At 33.1% G+C, this 17,949-nt stretch overlaps 2 protein-coding genes across 8 annotated transcripts in view; one reads left to right on the forward strand and one right to left on the reverse strand.

Moving 5' to 3' along the window:
- The window catches only part of LOC139091899 (uncharacterized), a 111,528-nt gene that overhangs the window by 24,733 nt on the left and 68,846 nt on the right, over nt 1-17,949 (reverse strand). The gene's annotated exons all lie outside the window — the stretch shown is intronic.
- The window catches only part of hdly (hadley), a 55,907-nt gene continuing 38,297 nt past the window's right edge, over nt 340-17,949 (forward strand). For 3 of the 6 annotated variants that reach the window (XM_070642109.1, XM_070642113.1, XM_070642114.1), the window contains exon 1: nt 341-774. The gene's annotated coding sequence lies outside the window, so the exon portion shown is untranslated. Of the gene's footprint in view, nt 775-17,949 lie in introns of all 6 variants that reach the window. The other 3 variants (XM_070642110.1, XM_070642111.1, XM_070642112.1) reach the window with 3 other exon arrangements.

Consider the following 17,949-nt stretch of genomic DNA (forward strand, 5'->3'; position numbering starts at 1 on the left):
AACATTGAGTGTATTTATAGACGGAGTTAGAACGAAAACATTCAGCATGCGAGCAATAACAGCAATAAGATAAATACACAAAAAAAATGCCTCTTTAGTGTATTACAAAATATGTCAATATATATCGACTATACTGCTCGCCGCCACACACCGCACCGAGAGAGTGAGAGACTCAAACTTAATTAGAAGAGATGGAGATTGATATGTGTATAAGTATGCAGGCTTAATGCTTGATACAAACTAATTGAGAAGGTTGTGTATATATTTTTTGCATGCTCATAACTTTTTTTTTTGTCTGTATCATACGCGAATTGCTGTGTTTTTCTTCTTTAAAACTTTACTTTAAAGCAACAGTGAGCAGCAGACGCTCAATGAGTTTAGACATCAAACAAGCGGGAATTTAAAAAAAAAGAATTTAAAATTGAAGATTTTTTTCGTGTTTTTTTCGGAATTAAAAAAATAAAAGAATTGAAAAAGTGAATTTTTGATTAAATTTATAAAGCATAAAGGTACAAAAAAGTGGAAATAAAAATAAAAAGTTTTTTGAAGAGATAACGACGAATTTATCGATTTTTTCTTCCTCATCCTTCAAACTCCTTAAATATCACATCTTTTTATTATTATAACGACTTTAATGGTTATACATGTGAGTGCCTGTGTGACAGCAGCAGATACATAAAAATTTACACACTTTTTTTATTGATTATTGAATCAAATAAATATAAAGCAGACATAACATTCAAAAAAAAATTTAATCATCAGCATCATATTAAGGTACGTATCAAGAAAGTGCTGACATTGTTGCGTGTGTGATTCTGTGAAGTTAGATTGAGTTTTGACTGGATATAATAACCATCCATGATATAAATTCACGTTTTTCGAGTTTTTGATTGGAAATTTTTCGAGACAATATTAATTAGACATGAATTTTTTTGTTCATAGACTGCTGATGCCGAAAATATATATTTTTGTAGTCTATTCTGTTGAATTTTTTTTTTGTATGCTCAATTGATTCGCACATTAATTAAGCTGTTTTAAGTGAGAAACAAAGAGTTTTATGAATATTCAATGTTCTGCGGAAGTGTTTTTCTGCTGGCTTTGAAATTATTGTGCAATTTTTTAATGTTGTGACAATTTTTGAGGGGTAATTTACTGTATAAATTTATAAATATTGAGTATTTTAATGTTTTGAAGATTTTAATGGAATTAAAAAGAAAACATTTTTCTTTTCGAAAATTTCATTGAATTTTTGAATTTTCAATAAATTTGTTAGTTAATTGTTAAAAATTTTGAATTTTAAAAATTTTTAATTTTCAAATTTTGAATTTTCAAATTTTAAAAATTTTAAATTTTAAATTTAAAACAAATTTGAATTTTTCAAAATTTCAAATAAAATTGAATTTTTCAAAATTTTAAATTTTTTTTTTAATAAATTTTAAAAAATTTTCAAAATTTCAAATAAATTTGAATTTTCAAAACTTTTAATAAAATTGAAATTTTCAAAATTTCTAACAAATTTGAATTTTTTAAAATTTCAAACATTTTTAAAATTCTAAAAAAAGTTGAAAAATTTGAGTTTAAATTTTTTTTAGTTTTTAAAACAATTTTTCAACAGAAATCACAGTAAATATTAATATGCAAAAACCTTATAATCAAGAAAGTTGTTTGCCCTTGAAAATAGTCAACATTATCTAGAACTGACTCAACAAAATATTACGTCATAATTCTCAAATTTACCCGAATTCCAAAAACTCATCGAATCAAAAAAATCACCTTATTCAGCATACATTATGTTCTATTTATTCATAATCGTATAAATATTTCACTTTTAAAATTCAAAAATATGAATTCAATTTTATAAAACATTTCAACACCCTCAACAACATCAATCATCATCAAAAATGTGCAAACTTTACACAAATCGTCCACGAATGACCATCAAAATTTTTTTATAGTTTATATCTTCTGTCATGATTTTTTTGTTGCTTTGTGAGAATATACAGCATTAAATCTTGAGATGATTTTATTATTGATGAATAGATAAATTTGTGTGTTCAGTCGTATTTTATTAGAGCAGCAGAGATTACAAGAGCATTAAAGAGAATATCTTAAAATGTTGAAGAAAATGTGACAAAAAATTGGCAAAACTGAAAGTGAGAATGTTAAAAAGTGTTAAGTTGCGAATAACGGATGTGATTACATAACTGGAGAACCAGAACAACAGCTGATTATGGAAACTTGAAATGATAAATCAGTTAATGTATGGGAGAACCTGAATATTCTGATATTTGAAGTTAAGAATTTTTATTGATCGTGATGTTTTTATAGCGATTATTGGAATGGATTTTTGAGGATCGAAATGTCAAAAATTTGTGTTGATGAAATGATCAATCTAAATGTGTTGCTCTAATTCATATTAGGGTTAGGTCATCTATTATGATACGTGGAAAAATGAATTTTTAGATAATATTTCCTCATTGTTACAAAGAGTCTATCAAAATTCATAAACCCACTAACCCCCTCCCTCTCTCCTTCCTAAAAAGCGAACACAATAAGTGAACGACCTTTTACGAAAATGAACAAGAATGAAGTCGATTCGGACTTTATATGGAAAAGTCGACTTAATTACCTAACAGACAACGGCAAACTCACCTAAATAAGCTTGCCAAGGGCGTATTCAAGGGGAAAGCTAACCCAGGAGAGGATAACCCAAACTAATTTCTGTGAGCCTATTCATGACCCAGCACATTGTCTTTTCAAGAGTCAACCAGAACCCATCTTGCCCCCATCTTATAATCAATTCAACTTCAATCTCCCCTTTAAACAAGCCTTAAAACAATCAATTTATCGGATATTATCTCATAAAGAACGCTGACCTTAAGAAAATTTTTCAGTCATATGAATTATGACGTTGAGATTTATGATTAACATTGTGTTTAGCTTATAGTGTTATATATTGTGCATGTTTGTGTTTAATTTTGAGAGATTATTGCAAGTTATACGTAAACATTTCAGTGCTAATTTTTTAATACCACAAAATGTTGTCGTTATGTGTGACTGAAAAAAAATTTCTGAGAATATTCGGCAATTTACAGCATTTTTGCAAAAGTCCTTAGAGTTAGTTCCAAGAAAAGCCACGAAAAATTAGTCAAAATAATGATTTTTATGTTTATGACTAAATGAAGCCATTAACCATAAACCACTAAATGTCATGACTTAATTTCTAGCTCAATAATTGCTACAATTGTTCCAATGTCCTCACCTAATAAACATCAAACAGTTTCTTAACCCTAGACAAAGATATCACTCAAAATGCGACGAGTCACAGCTTCTTATTACAAAAAAATGAAGCTAGGCAAGACAACAAACATGTAGACAAACAAGTTTCTGTAAAATGTCAGCTAATTATAAAGAAAAAAATTCTCTCATCTTAAAGAGATCATCTCAATTCATTATAAGATTATAATTAAAGTAATTCTTGAGTTGGAAGTAAAAATTCTTTTTTATCTTAAGGCAGAGCTGGACAACCTGTTAATTTTCGCAGTACACTTTGGATGCAAGTTTTGACCGAAACCGCTTTCGGCATACGGCTCATGGTGTTTCCAAAAATACCGCGGCACACTGGTTGTCCATCACTGTCTTCAGCAATTAAAACAGCAAACTCTAGAAGAAGCTTGAAAAAATTCTTTTTTAATGAATTTTTTCTCTTTTTTTGAAAATTTTTCTTTCTAGCGTCTTGAAAAATTAAAAATGAAGCTACTTTAGACATTCTGGGGGATGGGAAAAGATTTCTTCTTGCTTAAGATGAATTTTCACGTTGTAGAGCATATTTTTGCGTTTGATGATGATGTCCATACAATTTTTACACATTTATTCACTTATCTTTACTAGAATTGTTTTCTTTTCATTCATTCATAACGCTTGTGTGTTAAATATACAGTTTTTGTCTAAATATACGTGAGTTGATAAAGTGCCCGAGCTACACCTTGATTGCCGCTTTGTGAAAAATGCTTTAGGTTCCATTTTGAATCGATTTATTGATACCATTTAGAACTTGAGCGTCAAATTTGTCTTTAAAGTGCATCTTTTTTTGTCGTAAAAATGGGTCGAAAGCACCTAAAAATCACGTATGTGCAATTTGGCTTAACCAGAATTAACTTTGATTTGGCATTAAAATATGCAATTCTGTGATTGAGTCTTCAACCAAGATATACTCTTTTTAATATACGCTATTGAAGTCGAGTGACTTCCGTATAGAGCTCTGCACTACCTAAATATAGCTAGATACCCAAAATTCAACTCTCCTCAGAGACCACAATAACCATCATTTTGTATCAAGTTGCCAATTTCATGTCTCCACTTCATGCTTCATATATTTGTTCCGTTATCTCTATCTACAATGTCAATGTCAACACAAATAATATCCATAACATCAAACATCTAAATTTCAAGGCAACCTCATGATATCCACTTCAAAAAAATTGCATAATCTTCCTTTCTCATCCTCAATAAACCAGAAAAATATTTCCATTGTTTAACAAATCCACTTGAAACAAACGAAAAAGAATCTACAAAAGTAATTGAAAATCATTCATCATTCACTTCCTCAGAGATAAGTAAGAGATCATCATCAGTTTACAGTTGAGTGGAATTTGTACAATTTTTTTTTTTTTTTCAATTAAAACTGTGCTGAATGTTTGCACTTCATTTGCAATAATATTAATTGTCTGAAAATTCACAAGTTCTTTTTTAAGATTCAGATTCACTTGAGGTGTGGGAAATGATTTGAAATTTATTAATGCACTCGAAGGAATTAAACTGCAAAGAAGTTTTTTGACTTGATTAAATAATTGCCAGAACAGCAGATGGCTAAATTCACTTATTCGACGTAGAAACGGACCAAAAACAGCCGTAAAGGTGCTGTAAGAGCACATTTACGTCTTGTCATTGATGTGGCAGCATTGTGGCTCTTAAAAACTCCCGAGTGGACCAGAATACATTATAACTATCTATAATGTCCAGTTGATGACTAATTCTAACGTGTATCTATCCACTCGACACTACCTTGTGCTTCTAGATACACTTAAACTCTTAAAATGTGATGAGGATACTGATACCACTTCCTTATTGCTTTTTGAGTGCTTAATATGCAGTTGTTTTGATATGAATGACTAAATATGAATATTTTGGACACGAATTTCATGTTTTTGCCGACATAGTGTCGTGATTTAAAATTTTGAAGGATAATTTTAGCATTTTTTGTGCATGGAATATTATCAATATCATATGATGATTCAAAAGTTGTAAAAATATTAATGGTGTTGATTTAGGAATTTTGTCATCATGGGCCAGTGTTGGCTTAACTGTATGTCGTCGGAGGTGAGGTTAACTTATGTCGTGTGTGGTTTTGAATGAGATTTATCACTAAGATGTTCCGTGGAGCAAAAAAGATTGGACAACACTGTCATAGACTTTCAATCTGAGAGCTATAGAGTGAGTAAAGGTTTCGGGGCAGTTCAGGATATCTCCAGTTCAGACCTTGATAGTTCATCGAAGTCTAGAGTAAGTCGAGAGTTAGTCGAGACATTGAGAACTCATAGTATTGTTGTATTGAGGTTTAAGTGAGATAAGTTTATACTACAGCATTAAAAGCCTCTTAAAATGTGAAACTTCCTCAAAATATGCCATTATCCTGACTCTTGCTTCAATTAGTCAACCATCTAAGTCCATATCTACTCTAGCTAAGTCCACATCTACCCAACTATGTCCATATCTACCCAATTAAGTCCACATCTACCCAAAAAGCCATCAAAAATCCATCCACAAAATCATCAATCCTCCCAAAACTCAACAAATAAAAATCCTCAATATTTCGATCGTAATAAATAATGTCAATTAGTTCTCATAACGATATTCATATTTCATCGTATTGAGCGTTTAAAATCTCAAAAGACAAGAAAGCTCTTCAAGTCATCTTAGATTTCATGATGATCTCTCTTATCAAATTACATCAGCATAAAAAATTTATTTTATGATAAACGAAGATGTAAGACGAACATAGAACAGATAAGAAATTATTATAGAGTAAATAAGCGAAAATGTGAGCATCGAGATCATGTGAAAGACTTGCTGATATTGTAGATGCTAATGTTATTATTTATTTATATTACGGCATTGTTTATATTACATTAGGTTTTATATTTAATTATTTAATAACATTTTGGTGTAGTCTGATGAGTCGAAATTTTTTTTTTGTTGGATGAAAAGTAATTGATATGCTTTAGATGATTTATAATAAGATCAGAAAGCGTCAAGATTGTAATCTGTTTGGTTTTGATAATTCTTAATGATGAGGTGAATTGGGGAATTATGTGTGTTAAGGTATAAGGTTTGGAGGATTGTGAGAAATATTGAGATTTAGCTTAAAATGCTGAGCAACTTTGAGCTTTAAAGGGAATTTAAGAGCAAGCAATTAACTTCAAGATGTGCAATTATGATGAAATGAAGTGTCCTGGTGACTGGTTGGTTTAGTACTTTGCTACCTAATTATTGCATCGACCATATTTTATTGGATTCTACACTCTGTTGAGTCAAAGTGGCTCAGTGGCCAAATGGTTTAGTACTTCGGTACATAATTATTGCAACAACTTTCCAGCAATCATGGGTTCGAGACCCATCAAAATATAACTTTTCACCAGTCCTTTTCTAATTCTATTCAGTGGAAAAGTGACTTTAAGCATTCTTTGAAGACTACAGCCAGTAATGACATCAAAAAAGTGGCTCTAATCCCATTTTTAGGTGTAGATCTACCGAATGAAGTAGTCTAACAATGGTGGAGTTGACAACATTTAGTATCTCATGCGGATATTGACAGTCTGAGCCTCTTGTTGAGCAGTAGTGCTACACCTTTAATACTACACCTTTAAGACCCTTCAGAGCCTCTAGCTCTCCATCACAGTCAAAATTTTAATACCAAATGATAACCACCTGGCTTCCAAATGGAGGTTATTAACATCAAAAAGCTGATATCTCAATTTGAAAGATACGAGGTGTTAATGAGTGTGTCTGTCGTGTGAGTCAAGGGCGTCGCCAATAGCATGGATACTAAAAATTTAGAAGGCAGGGAAGTATTTGAGATTTTTGTCTTGAAAATCCCTGTCAAAATGAAGAATTCTCTTCAATAATATGGAGGAGGAGAACGGACAGTTAGAGTTGATCCTTAAACCCCTTTTCCTCTCTTGAATACTCCTCTGAACAGAGCCTTTAGGTAGTAATGCTGAAGTATTTTTCATTTGTATCAATTAGACTGATATTCTCATACATTCAACTCAAACTTCATTCATACATAATTAACATTGTTTATTTAGACATGACGTCATTCCCAAAAAATGCTTCACTCAATCTATCACCACCAACGTTTGAGTCTTTCCTCTTCAAAATTAACTGATTATTTCTATTTACTAATTAATATTTACAAAACAAACCAATTTTGAGAACTTGTATACATTCTCATTATATTTAAAATAATGCGATTAAGCTGTATATTTAAAAATAAATACAAAATCTTTAAAAAATTCACCACAGAAACATCGAAGGATGTCTAGGCAATTGTCATACCAAGCCCATATTTTATTTTTAATCCCGAAAGTAATTTCAATACCAATTAATTTGAAACTTGCGGCACGATAAATTATCAACAAACTTTTTTTTATATTGCGTTGACTATGAGACGCACAGAGATTAATTGGATTTTTTTTTGTTGTTTGAAAATAGAATTGGATGTCAAGTTTTTGCCATTAGCGCATTTGTTGGATTAAAGCGTGTAAAAATAAATAGAAACACACACAGCAGATAGCATTGTGTTTAGCATTAAATGCGTCGTTGAGCTACTTTTTTTCACTTTTCTCAAAAAAAGAAGAAAAATACACAAAAAAAATGTTGAAGCTACAGCGGATGCGATGAAAAAGTTTTGTACAGAAATATACTTAAAATTATTTGACAAAATTGACTCTTTGTTAATAATTTCACGTAGGAAAAAAGTTTGGAAATGCTTCAAAAGTTGGAAAAGTAAATTTAATTTTTGTTTTGTGACTTCAAAGCCTATAAGGCTTCAAAATATTCTGAATTTCTTTAGTCATTGAAAATGAAAGCGAAACAGGTGTGGAATCAATTTTGGTAAAAAATTTAATGTTCAAGAAAATCAAGATTTTTTATTTTTTATTGTTTCTTTGGGGATTATTGGCCTTTGCTGAATATCTGTCGCGTTTGAAATACAAGAATGAAACTAGTTGCATATGGGAAGATTTGGTGATACTGGATTATTAATTGGTTGCTTCTTTTTGATGATTACTTGCTTACTGAATTCAAGTTCAAGGAAATTAGGAAAACCGAAGTATAAATAGAATATCCGGTCAAAAATCGGCTTGACTATGAAATAAGACAAGATTTCATTAGAGCCACTTGTACTGCTCTGGCACCGAATTTCAGGCTGTTACTGTGCCTGCCGGGTCAGAGTTGTATCTACCCGAGTCAAGGGGGCACTAACCCGTCAAATAGATATTTTATGATTTGAATTTAGTTGGTAGTGCATTGACGCTTTGATTGAAGTTGATGAAGATCTTCCAGGATCCATAGTTGAAGTTTTTTCGAGTTCGTCCACTAGCTGACAAAATTGATTTATGAGATAATCCATGTTCGGGATGTTCTTGAGCCTTTCTTGAGCGTCAGAAAGCATTTTTAGAAGACTTTCGGTCTTAGCGGCCTCGCTGAGCTGTTCGGCAAATGAGATTGACTTGAATCATCTAAAATTATTGAGTCAAAAGACAAGAAGTCATTCACAAGAAATCCATTCGATCCAAAATAGCATTTAGTATAAATTTCCATCAAATAACTCAATTTCTAAACTACATCTGCTGCCCTGCCATTGAACTCAATTCAAAATCGACCCAAGCATCATCAACAACCAAAATCAACACTCCCCAAAGGCAAACTATGCAAATCTAAACAAAAATTTAAAATCAACACATTCGTAATTGCTTTCCCTTACTCATAAGCTGAATTCCAATCAACTCAGCTACTAAAAAAATTTCATTTACACTTAGTATTAAAATAAACAATCTAAATTGCTATTTCTGGTAATAAAATTTGACCCAAAACTATGAAAACTATCACTTTCATAAACATTACATGTCCCAAAAAAAAAAAACACCTGAAGGAATAAAAGCTACACACAAAGTCATGTCTTGTAAAACAAGCTTTGTAAGTCCACTCAATTCATAAATTTGTGTGAATTTATGAACATTTTTTTTTGGGGGGAAACCATAAATGTCGACTTCTGTGTCCGCATTATTTCTTGTGCACCGGAATCATATTTAACAAACAAAAAAGAGAGAATGAAGAACTAAACTGTGGATGACAATGTTGTTTACCCTCGAGTGCCATTGAATGTGCAGCAACAATGGATGTGAGAAACAAGAAGATATACATTAAGTATACTCAAAAAAAAAAGAAGAAGTGAGATCTCAATGGATATTTTAAAATATACAGTAATGTAAACTTCATGATTCATCGTTTCATACTTGATACTTTAATGGAAGTGCAAATTTATTTAAAACAAACTCTTTTTTTTTGTCCTCATTCGTCAAGTGTGTGCCATTTTTTTGTGCCTGATATGATATGACTATTAATACATAAAATAATACATGATGTGACAATAATGTTACATTGACTTGTTATAATCTTTCAGATTCAGGAAGTGGTGGGCAACCTTATGTTTTTCATGGCACTTGCTTACTCACTTTGCTGGTTGTACAGATCAATTGTGATCCATGACTTCTCTTAGAGGTCTTTTAAAGTTAGCTCTATCGCTGGTTCTTTCGCAGGCCCTATTGCAGGCTCTATTGCAGGCTCTATTGCAGGCTCTATTGCAGGCTCTATTACAGGTTCTATCACTGTCTCTATCACTGTCTCTATCGCTGGCTTTCGACTCCCAATTTCCGATACCAAATGCCATACTATCTTTATCAACAGCTTCAACTCATGGAAATTCAACTACACACCTTGGTGGTAAGCCTCGACCGAGACAGTACAAGCCATACTTGATGATTAGGTCCTATTGATCCACTCTGAATCGTAGGGCGTTAATTAAGAGTTTGAACATGTTTCTGTACCTGGCTAAAACAGCAACTTATGCTGGTTTCCTGTGCTGTTACTCTGCCTCCTTCCCGAGCACTGTATACTTACTTAGATCGTTGCCCAGACAGATTATCTGTGAACCATAGCCTCTCTCAATTCACGTCTAAAACTGGCTCTTTCTCTGACTGCCCTTTGCCAATTGTCAATACCTAGGGCTACACTGTCTCTAGCTTCTCTTCATGAGCTCATGAGTTCAGCGACGTCGACGGCCTTCCCAACACCCCAAAGAGTCATCAGCACACCTTAATAGGAAGCCTCCACCAAAATTGAACACAGTATACGATTTATGATAAGTGGTTCGTAAGACAATAGACCAAAACCCCACACGACATACGTTTCATGGCATTTCCAAAAAAATTTTGACCTCAAACTAGTGTCCCACGTCACACAGGTTACCCACCACTGTGCACATGATACTCCATCCTATAAAAGAGTCCTCGTCATCATCTGTATTGAATTATGATTGAACGACGATGTACATTTTATGTCATCAAGTAAGGGAGCACAGCAACACAACGACAAAAAGTTTTTCCTTACAGGCAACAAGAAGAGATGAAAAAGTATGTACAGTTGCTGACATTAGCAAAAGTTTTATTAGAAAAAAAAAAAAAAAATACAAAAAATTAGCTGCTGACCGTAAATGTTGTCATGGCCGTAACTCTTGTAATTAAAACTTTAACCCTCGAATGATGAGAATTCTTTTTTTTTATGGACGTACATGCGAATGTCTGAGTGGATGTGATACGACGAGAATATTGACTTCTTGTTATGTAATTATTCATTTGATTTTTTTTTTTTTGTGGATTAATTCTAGTTTTTGGGTGATGGTTGAGTTGTTTATTTTGAGATTGGACATGTTTTTTGGGGAGCTATCTTGAGGTTAATTAAAGAAAGTTTCTGAGGAATGATTTGAGATATTGAAGACATCTTGAAGGTTGTTCTAGATTTTGGTAGAATCAGTTGTCAAGGGTGTATAAAATTGTACTAAAGATATGATTCTGATTTGAAGCTTCTCTGAGGCAGACTCAGTTTTAAGAAGGAGTTCAGAATTGAGATGCAGGTAGATAAAATAGTCAGAAGCATGGCAAATTGCGACTTTGATGTTGGCATTATGGGCAAATGGGAGATGGTAACCTAGGGAATTGATCACCGTTGGAAAGTGGAATTCGGTGGGAAAGGCCATTTTTAGAAAGGGACAACTAGAATAAGGGAACATTGACGGAAGTTAGTAACCTTTGGAAGAGGTCATTGTCAGAAAGTGTAAGTCTGTGGAAAGGTCTTCGTTGGAAAGTGACATCTCATCGGCAATTGGAAGTTGACAATCTAGGAGAGAAGCCAGTGATAGAAAGTAGGTCTGTGGAAGGGTAGTCGTCAGATGGTGACAACCTGAGTAAGGACCATAAAAAAGTGAGATTCTGCAATGAATGAATGGATATTCGGTCAAATTCAACTTTTGTCAACTTTGAAGGTTTCCAATTTCAATACAAATTTAAATCTGGAGATGGTCTCATTGAATCCTTCTGACTTTGCCTCTCTCGTCTGCCAGTTTCACAGTCAATTCTCTTTAAAGATCCACATTCTGATTTCTTAATGATTCTATTTTGATAGGATAAAGTTTCAAGATTCCAAAAAAGCTATTGAATATAGAAATTTACTAGATTCTTTGTAAAATACAGTAACATTCCTTAGAAATATCTAAGAATTTGCTAGAATTTAATATTCTGAACAATCTGTAGCTCAACAAAACTTGAACTAAAGCATTTCCCCATTATTAAAAAAACCAAACTTTCTTGTAAATATTCACATGAATTATTTTTAAGCCTCAAGCGTTTCCAGTCTCATTGCCATCAAAAGAATCTACAAGCACTGCAAATTTATCATAATCCAAAAAGGTCAACAATCAAATAAATTTCGCAATTATTTACTACAAAAATCGACACACCTTAACCTTTCTACACAAAAAAATAGAGATTACAGTGCACGCTTATCCCAATTACCCATAATCCATTCACATTTATCATACGAATTACTCAATAATAATATTTCATAATTTCATCAGATGCCTTTTTTTACTGTACAAAAGAATTCTCGCATCACGACTTTGGTCTACTTGAAAATCTCCACTGTGTGACTCAAAGAATAAATCCACAGAAGTAAATAAACAGCACTCAAATATTGCACAATAATTCATAAGAATAAGCAAAAAGTTACAAATCCGATAGTCTGCTGGTCTATAAACTTTTTTTTTTGGTCTTTTTCTTCGTCTTATTCATCATCATCATCAATTTGACCTTTCCCATAGCTTTGGCCATTTTTCATGTTCACTTTTTTGCTACGTAAACAATTGATTCTGGTGATGTGAGCTTTTTGGGTCGTTGGGATGTGATGTTTGGGTTCGGGGGAGGGTATGGATGATTCTATGTGGTCCGGTTGAGAGCTGTAGGCCTGGATTTAATGTATTTTGAATGCACAGGTTTGTAATTCCTGCGTTTTCAATGCAAAAACTTGCATTTCCTGCGTTTTGAATGCGCATGCTTATCTTGAGTTTTTGATGCGTAAACCTGTATTTCGTGCGTTTTCGATGCGCAAACCTTTAATTCCTGCAATTTCAATGCGCTTGCCTGCATTTTCTGCATTTAGGATGCACAAGTCCGCATTTCCTGCGCTTTGAATGTGCAAGTCTGCATTTCGTGCGTTTATAATTCGCAAGTATTTATTTGATTAGTTTAAGTTGCGCAGGTCTGCATTTACATGTTTACATGCCTATAATTTGGACGAACCACACCCTTTCTTTCAAAAACATCATTTACTCACAATCCCTCAATGATTGTAACCAAAAAAAATAAAAATAAGCCCATAAAGAACTTTAGGGAGCAAAACAAAATGTGCGTTTTGATGCTCCACGAATAAAAAAAAGGAAATGAATTGTGATGGATTATAAAAAAATTTTGTTACAAACAATCAATTTGTTATCATATAAATATTACATAACATCCCCATATTTATGTATACATGAGTATAAATTGTTACATAATTCTTATTCCATACATTTTGATGTGCAATTTTTACTTTTAAGTGGAATCAGTATTTAATGGATGACGATACCGTTTGGTTGGGCGGATGAAAAATGTTGCGGAAAATTATTATGTAGGTGGAATATCGAGACGGAACATTAAATCTGATCGATTGTAAGGAAAACATTGAAAAATTTTACATTTTAATGTAGGAAAGACTGTGGGGGGATAAATTTGTTCTTACATGGAATATTTGATGGTTCTGATTTTGAATGTGATTTGAATTTAAGGAACAGTTCTCTGACATGGTTCTGAACTTAAATTGCATCTAACACCAAGTCATAGTCCGCCTGGAACTGAATTTTTGATCGATTAATCAGCTTGTGCTGTTTGCGCAACGCTTGCTTGTACCCAAAACCTTCAATTGATCATTTTAATCATCTTTGACCAATTTGATCAGCTCCACATCCTTATAAATCACAAAATTCTTTTAAAAATTCTCTAAAAATAACTCACAACCAGAATTCCAACCAAACTCACAACTCTAAACCTTAATACCAACAAGCAAGTTTTGATAATTAATGAACACAAATGATGAGAATTTAAATTATTTTTTTAAAGGAATAACAAGCAGAAGTTGTAGAATTTTTGTCGAAAAGATTAAAGCTTGATGATTAGCATATTTCATGTTATATAACAGTGGATTAATATACACCAAAGTTCAAAGACGTTCTTCGGATGTCTGTGTGTATTTGATTCAAATATCTCTGATATTAAATATTCAAAAGGTAGATTTGTGAAAAACCGGAGTATAAAAATAAAATAAGGGTGAGCTTATCGTTTGGCATTCCTGTTTTTATCCTTAAAAGGTTAATTTTTCATAAAAATTTTGATAAGAGAATATTTTTGGGGGTTAATTGTACTTCCAAGAATGAAGGTTTTGATTGATATTATGGCGTATTACGATTGGTGAATATTTCAATTTTAATTTTGAATTTCAACAGGAATTGAGTTTGATGAGAGGATTGAAAATTGATTTTTGGGTAGATTCGATGCAATGAAATGCCTAAGGATGCTTGTTCAACCTTAAATCATAATTTTAGTTGAGATCATGTCAGATTTTGTGCATTTTTGTGTACTATTGTTCGATTCCAAGAACAATATAAATAGAAATGGTTCCCTCACGATTCCTTTAGGGCTCTGTTATGGTTGATTTTGTCAACGTCAATTGGTTGTCAATTGGAAGCTGCGTATCCAAAGCAGAACTTGTTCGCTAGGTACCAGCTACGTCGACGCAACTGTTAAAGCTACTTTTAATGAACAGTTAGTCGTAAAGCTGCCCTGACAGCATTTTAACGGCTGATTTCGACTCATTCTAACTTCGACTTATGCTGTACGAGGTATCGGGCATTTTACTATAAATTTGCCAGTAAATAAGCCATACCAGCGTCTTTTTCAATTGAATCGCTCTGGATAGGCCGATGACATCTTAATAAATTTATTGACTCCATATAAATATTCTTCCATGTTTGCACGACAAACTGCATTTTTAAAGACAAACCCAAACCCATTAAAAGCTTTCAATCCACATCTTCAACTTCATGCATAAAGATGATCTCCACTATCAGTGTCCCATCCCACAATATCAAGTCCAGAACAAGTTTAAACGATTGACACATCCGTTATGTTTCTAACGAGCTTCTCATCTTAAAGTGTAATGTAATTAAAGCATAAATTGTAAATGTTTAAGGCTCGTCATGATAATTTTTGCAATAGCCGGAAGTAAAAAGTGTTAAATAAGTGATATTAAAGTAATAAGTGGCATTTAATTTAAATATCACGGCATGTGACAGTTTATCCTTTAAAATAATCCATAAAAGGTCCAATTAGCCTTTGAGACTTAATAAAAATCGACATAAATAGGGCAGTGTCTAGTTAATAATTTCAATATCATCTTAAGATTACTAAAGGGCAAGTCTGATTGAATGCCTGTCTGGCATTTTAATATCATAGAATTTTTTATGAGCATTCATTAAATCGAGGCACAAGTAATCAATAAACCAGTTTGTAATGTATTCTATATTATGAATTGTTCATCCATATGTTTAAAACATCAGTTTCATCATTTGTATGGAGAATATGAAGCTCTAAATTGTATATTTTTGCTGGATATTGGAGTATGCTTGCTAATTATGCAAGTACATCTTCATTACAGACATAATTAGATAATATGCAATGCAGAGTTGCAAAACGGGCAACTGTGACAGTCAAAAACCATACTAATGCTTGATAATTTGTATGGTTTTGATCCAATGTGAGGGTAACTGGTGATAAGATGTAGGTGTGGGGATCCTCAAGTCATGTGGATGTGAAATGACTGTTAAATGTGGTTCTGAATGTACAGAACCTTGCGCTTTCTAAGGTTTCAGTGAAAAAAGTACAATTTTCTTGAAGATAGCTCGAGTGGGATTCGAACCCACGTCCTACGATTTGCAGTCACATGCTTCTACCACTGAGCTACCGGGGATTCTTAGAGAGTGTGACACAAAGCACTTTTAAACCTACTTTCTGTACCCAGTCCTCATTACACAGCTCCTATTCAAAATAACGACAAAGATTTCCACAATGACTCTACATTTCACCCATCTTGTCTAATAACAACATTCAAATCCACATTAAAATACAAAACTTTGAAGAATAAACAATAACTTCAATTACAACATTGAATTTATGTATCTAAAACAATCCATTGGCCATTCCATATGAGTACCAATGCATTTGGTCTGCTGAGCTGCTTATCATTTTGTAATACATATTGTGAATGTAATGACTAGGATGTATGCTCCTCATATACAATAAAAACAAAAGTTTTTCAATGCTCTAGTTAAATTAATTTTAATTATGATAATTGCATGATATTTTTCATACAAAACGGCATTTTTGGTTCTATATTTTTTGTACATATTTTATCACAAATATTTCAACAACCGAATTATGGTGAATAGAATATTTTCATGAATAATGCTAAAAGAATTCATATTCACATTATAATAATTAAAAATTTTACTTTTATCATGTCAAAATTATGCATGTCAATACCACGTTTGTTAATTAAAAATTTTGAGTCAATTGATAGCTAACTCGTTCCTAGAGATTTTCGAGATCGGTTCTCGAGACTGGGACTTTGAAGATTCGGTTCGGGTCCCGATTTCGATTTCGGACTCGGTTTGGGTCCCGATTTCGATTTCGGATTCGGTTCGGGTTCTGATATCGGTTTCGGACTCGGTTTGGGTCTCGATATCGATTACGGACTCGGTTCTGGTTTCGAAATCGGTTTCGGACTCGGTTCGGGTCTCGATATCGGCTTCAGACTCGATTCAGGTCCCGATATCGGTTTCGGACTAGGTTCGGATCTCGATATCGGTTTCGGACTCGGTTCAGATTCTGATATCAGTTTCGGACACTGTTCGGGTCTCGATATTGATTTTGGACTCGTTTCGTGTCCCGATATCGGTTTCGGACTCGGTTCGGGTCCCGAAATCAATGTTGGACTCGGTTTTGATCCCGATATCGGTTTCGGTCTCGATATCGTTCTCAGTCTCAGTCTTAGTCCCGAAAATTCAACGAAACCGTGACTTCCGAAAACCCTACTCGTTACCAAGTGACAAATTTTACTTCTCAATTGTCTCCTGGGTTACAAAACTTAATCAACAAACAAAATTATGACTACATGATAATTACTCAATCTGAATTACTCCTTTGCCACATGAATATCCATTAATTACTGTTTCGATTATTCTATTTGAGTGGCATTTACTGTAACCATTAATATGCTTTGCCGACTATATTGCATCATCATGTATGACTAATTATAATTTCTCTATGTTTAAGTAGATGATATGAGTATGCACGAAATGAATGTTGGACTAAAAATTCCTTAGAGATTATGTGTTATTGATTTTTCGTATTAATAATCTTCAAGCTGTGGTAAAAACCCAAAATTTGATATGTGGGGGTTGTACGGTAGTGATGACTTATTTTTAGGGTGAATGGATCCAGAGGATCGATGGTAAGGGGATGGAGGCTGCTCAAGCTTCAGAAAGCGGACCCATCCCTTCTGGCTACGCCATAGGATGAGGTCAAAACACTAACCAAAACTGTCCCACAGACATCACTTATGTATGACTCCCAAGGATTACAAATATATATCATAATATTTCCTCCAATAATTTACAGATGAGCTTCTTCATTTCTGTTCATTCGTTTAAAAGGTTTCACTCGGATATCATCATTTTTGGATTAATTAGAGACAACAAGTAAAGTGATTGATGTGATTTTGATATTAAGGAAGATAAATTTGTGGTGTTGTTGGTATTTATATTATAATTAGGTGTAAGTAGTTTGATAATGTTATAGATTTATGTAATTTGATGTAGAACAAACTTGACTGCATACCTAGAACTTGCCGTGATGTGTCAAGCTTGTAATCAGGCATACAATTGATTGCAGCTTGTTCCTCAAGGCTACTGTAAAGCTTTTAATTGAATTTCGAATTAGCAGACTCCTTTAAACCTTCAAGTTGTGTACACGTTAATTGGCAACACATCTTGGTGATCAGCCTGACATATGGTTCATGACATTTCCAAAAATTATCATGCTACACAAGCGACACTCATGTTGCTCATCACTAATCGAAAGCAATATTGCCCAAACTGTTTTGTGTTACGGCACATCTTGGTTT

The sequence above is a fragment of the Chironomus tepperi genome, unplaced genomic scaffold (assembly GCF_022539635.2).
Source record: "Chironomus tepperi strain 1889 unplaced genomic scaffold, CSIRO-AGI_Ctep_v1 contig_262, whole genome shotgun sequence".
Classification (NCBI taxonomy): domain Eukaryota; kingdom Metazoa; phylum Arthropoda; class Insecta; order Diptera; family Chironomidae; genus Chironomus; species Chironomus tepperi.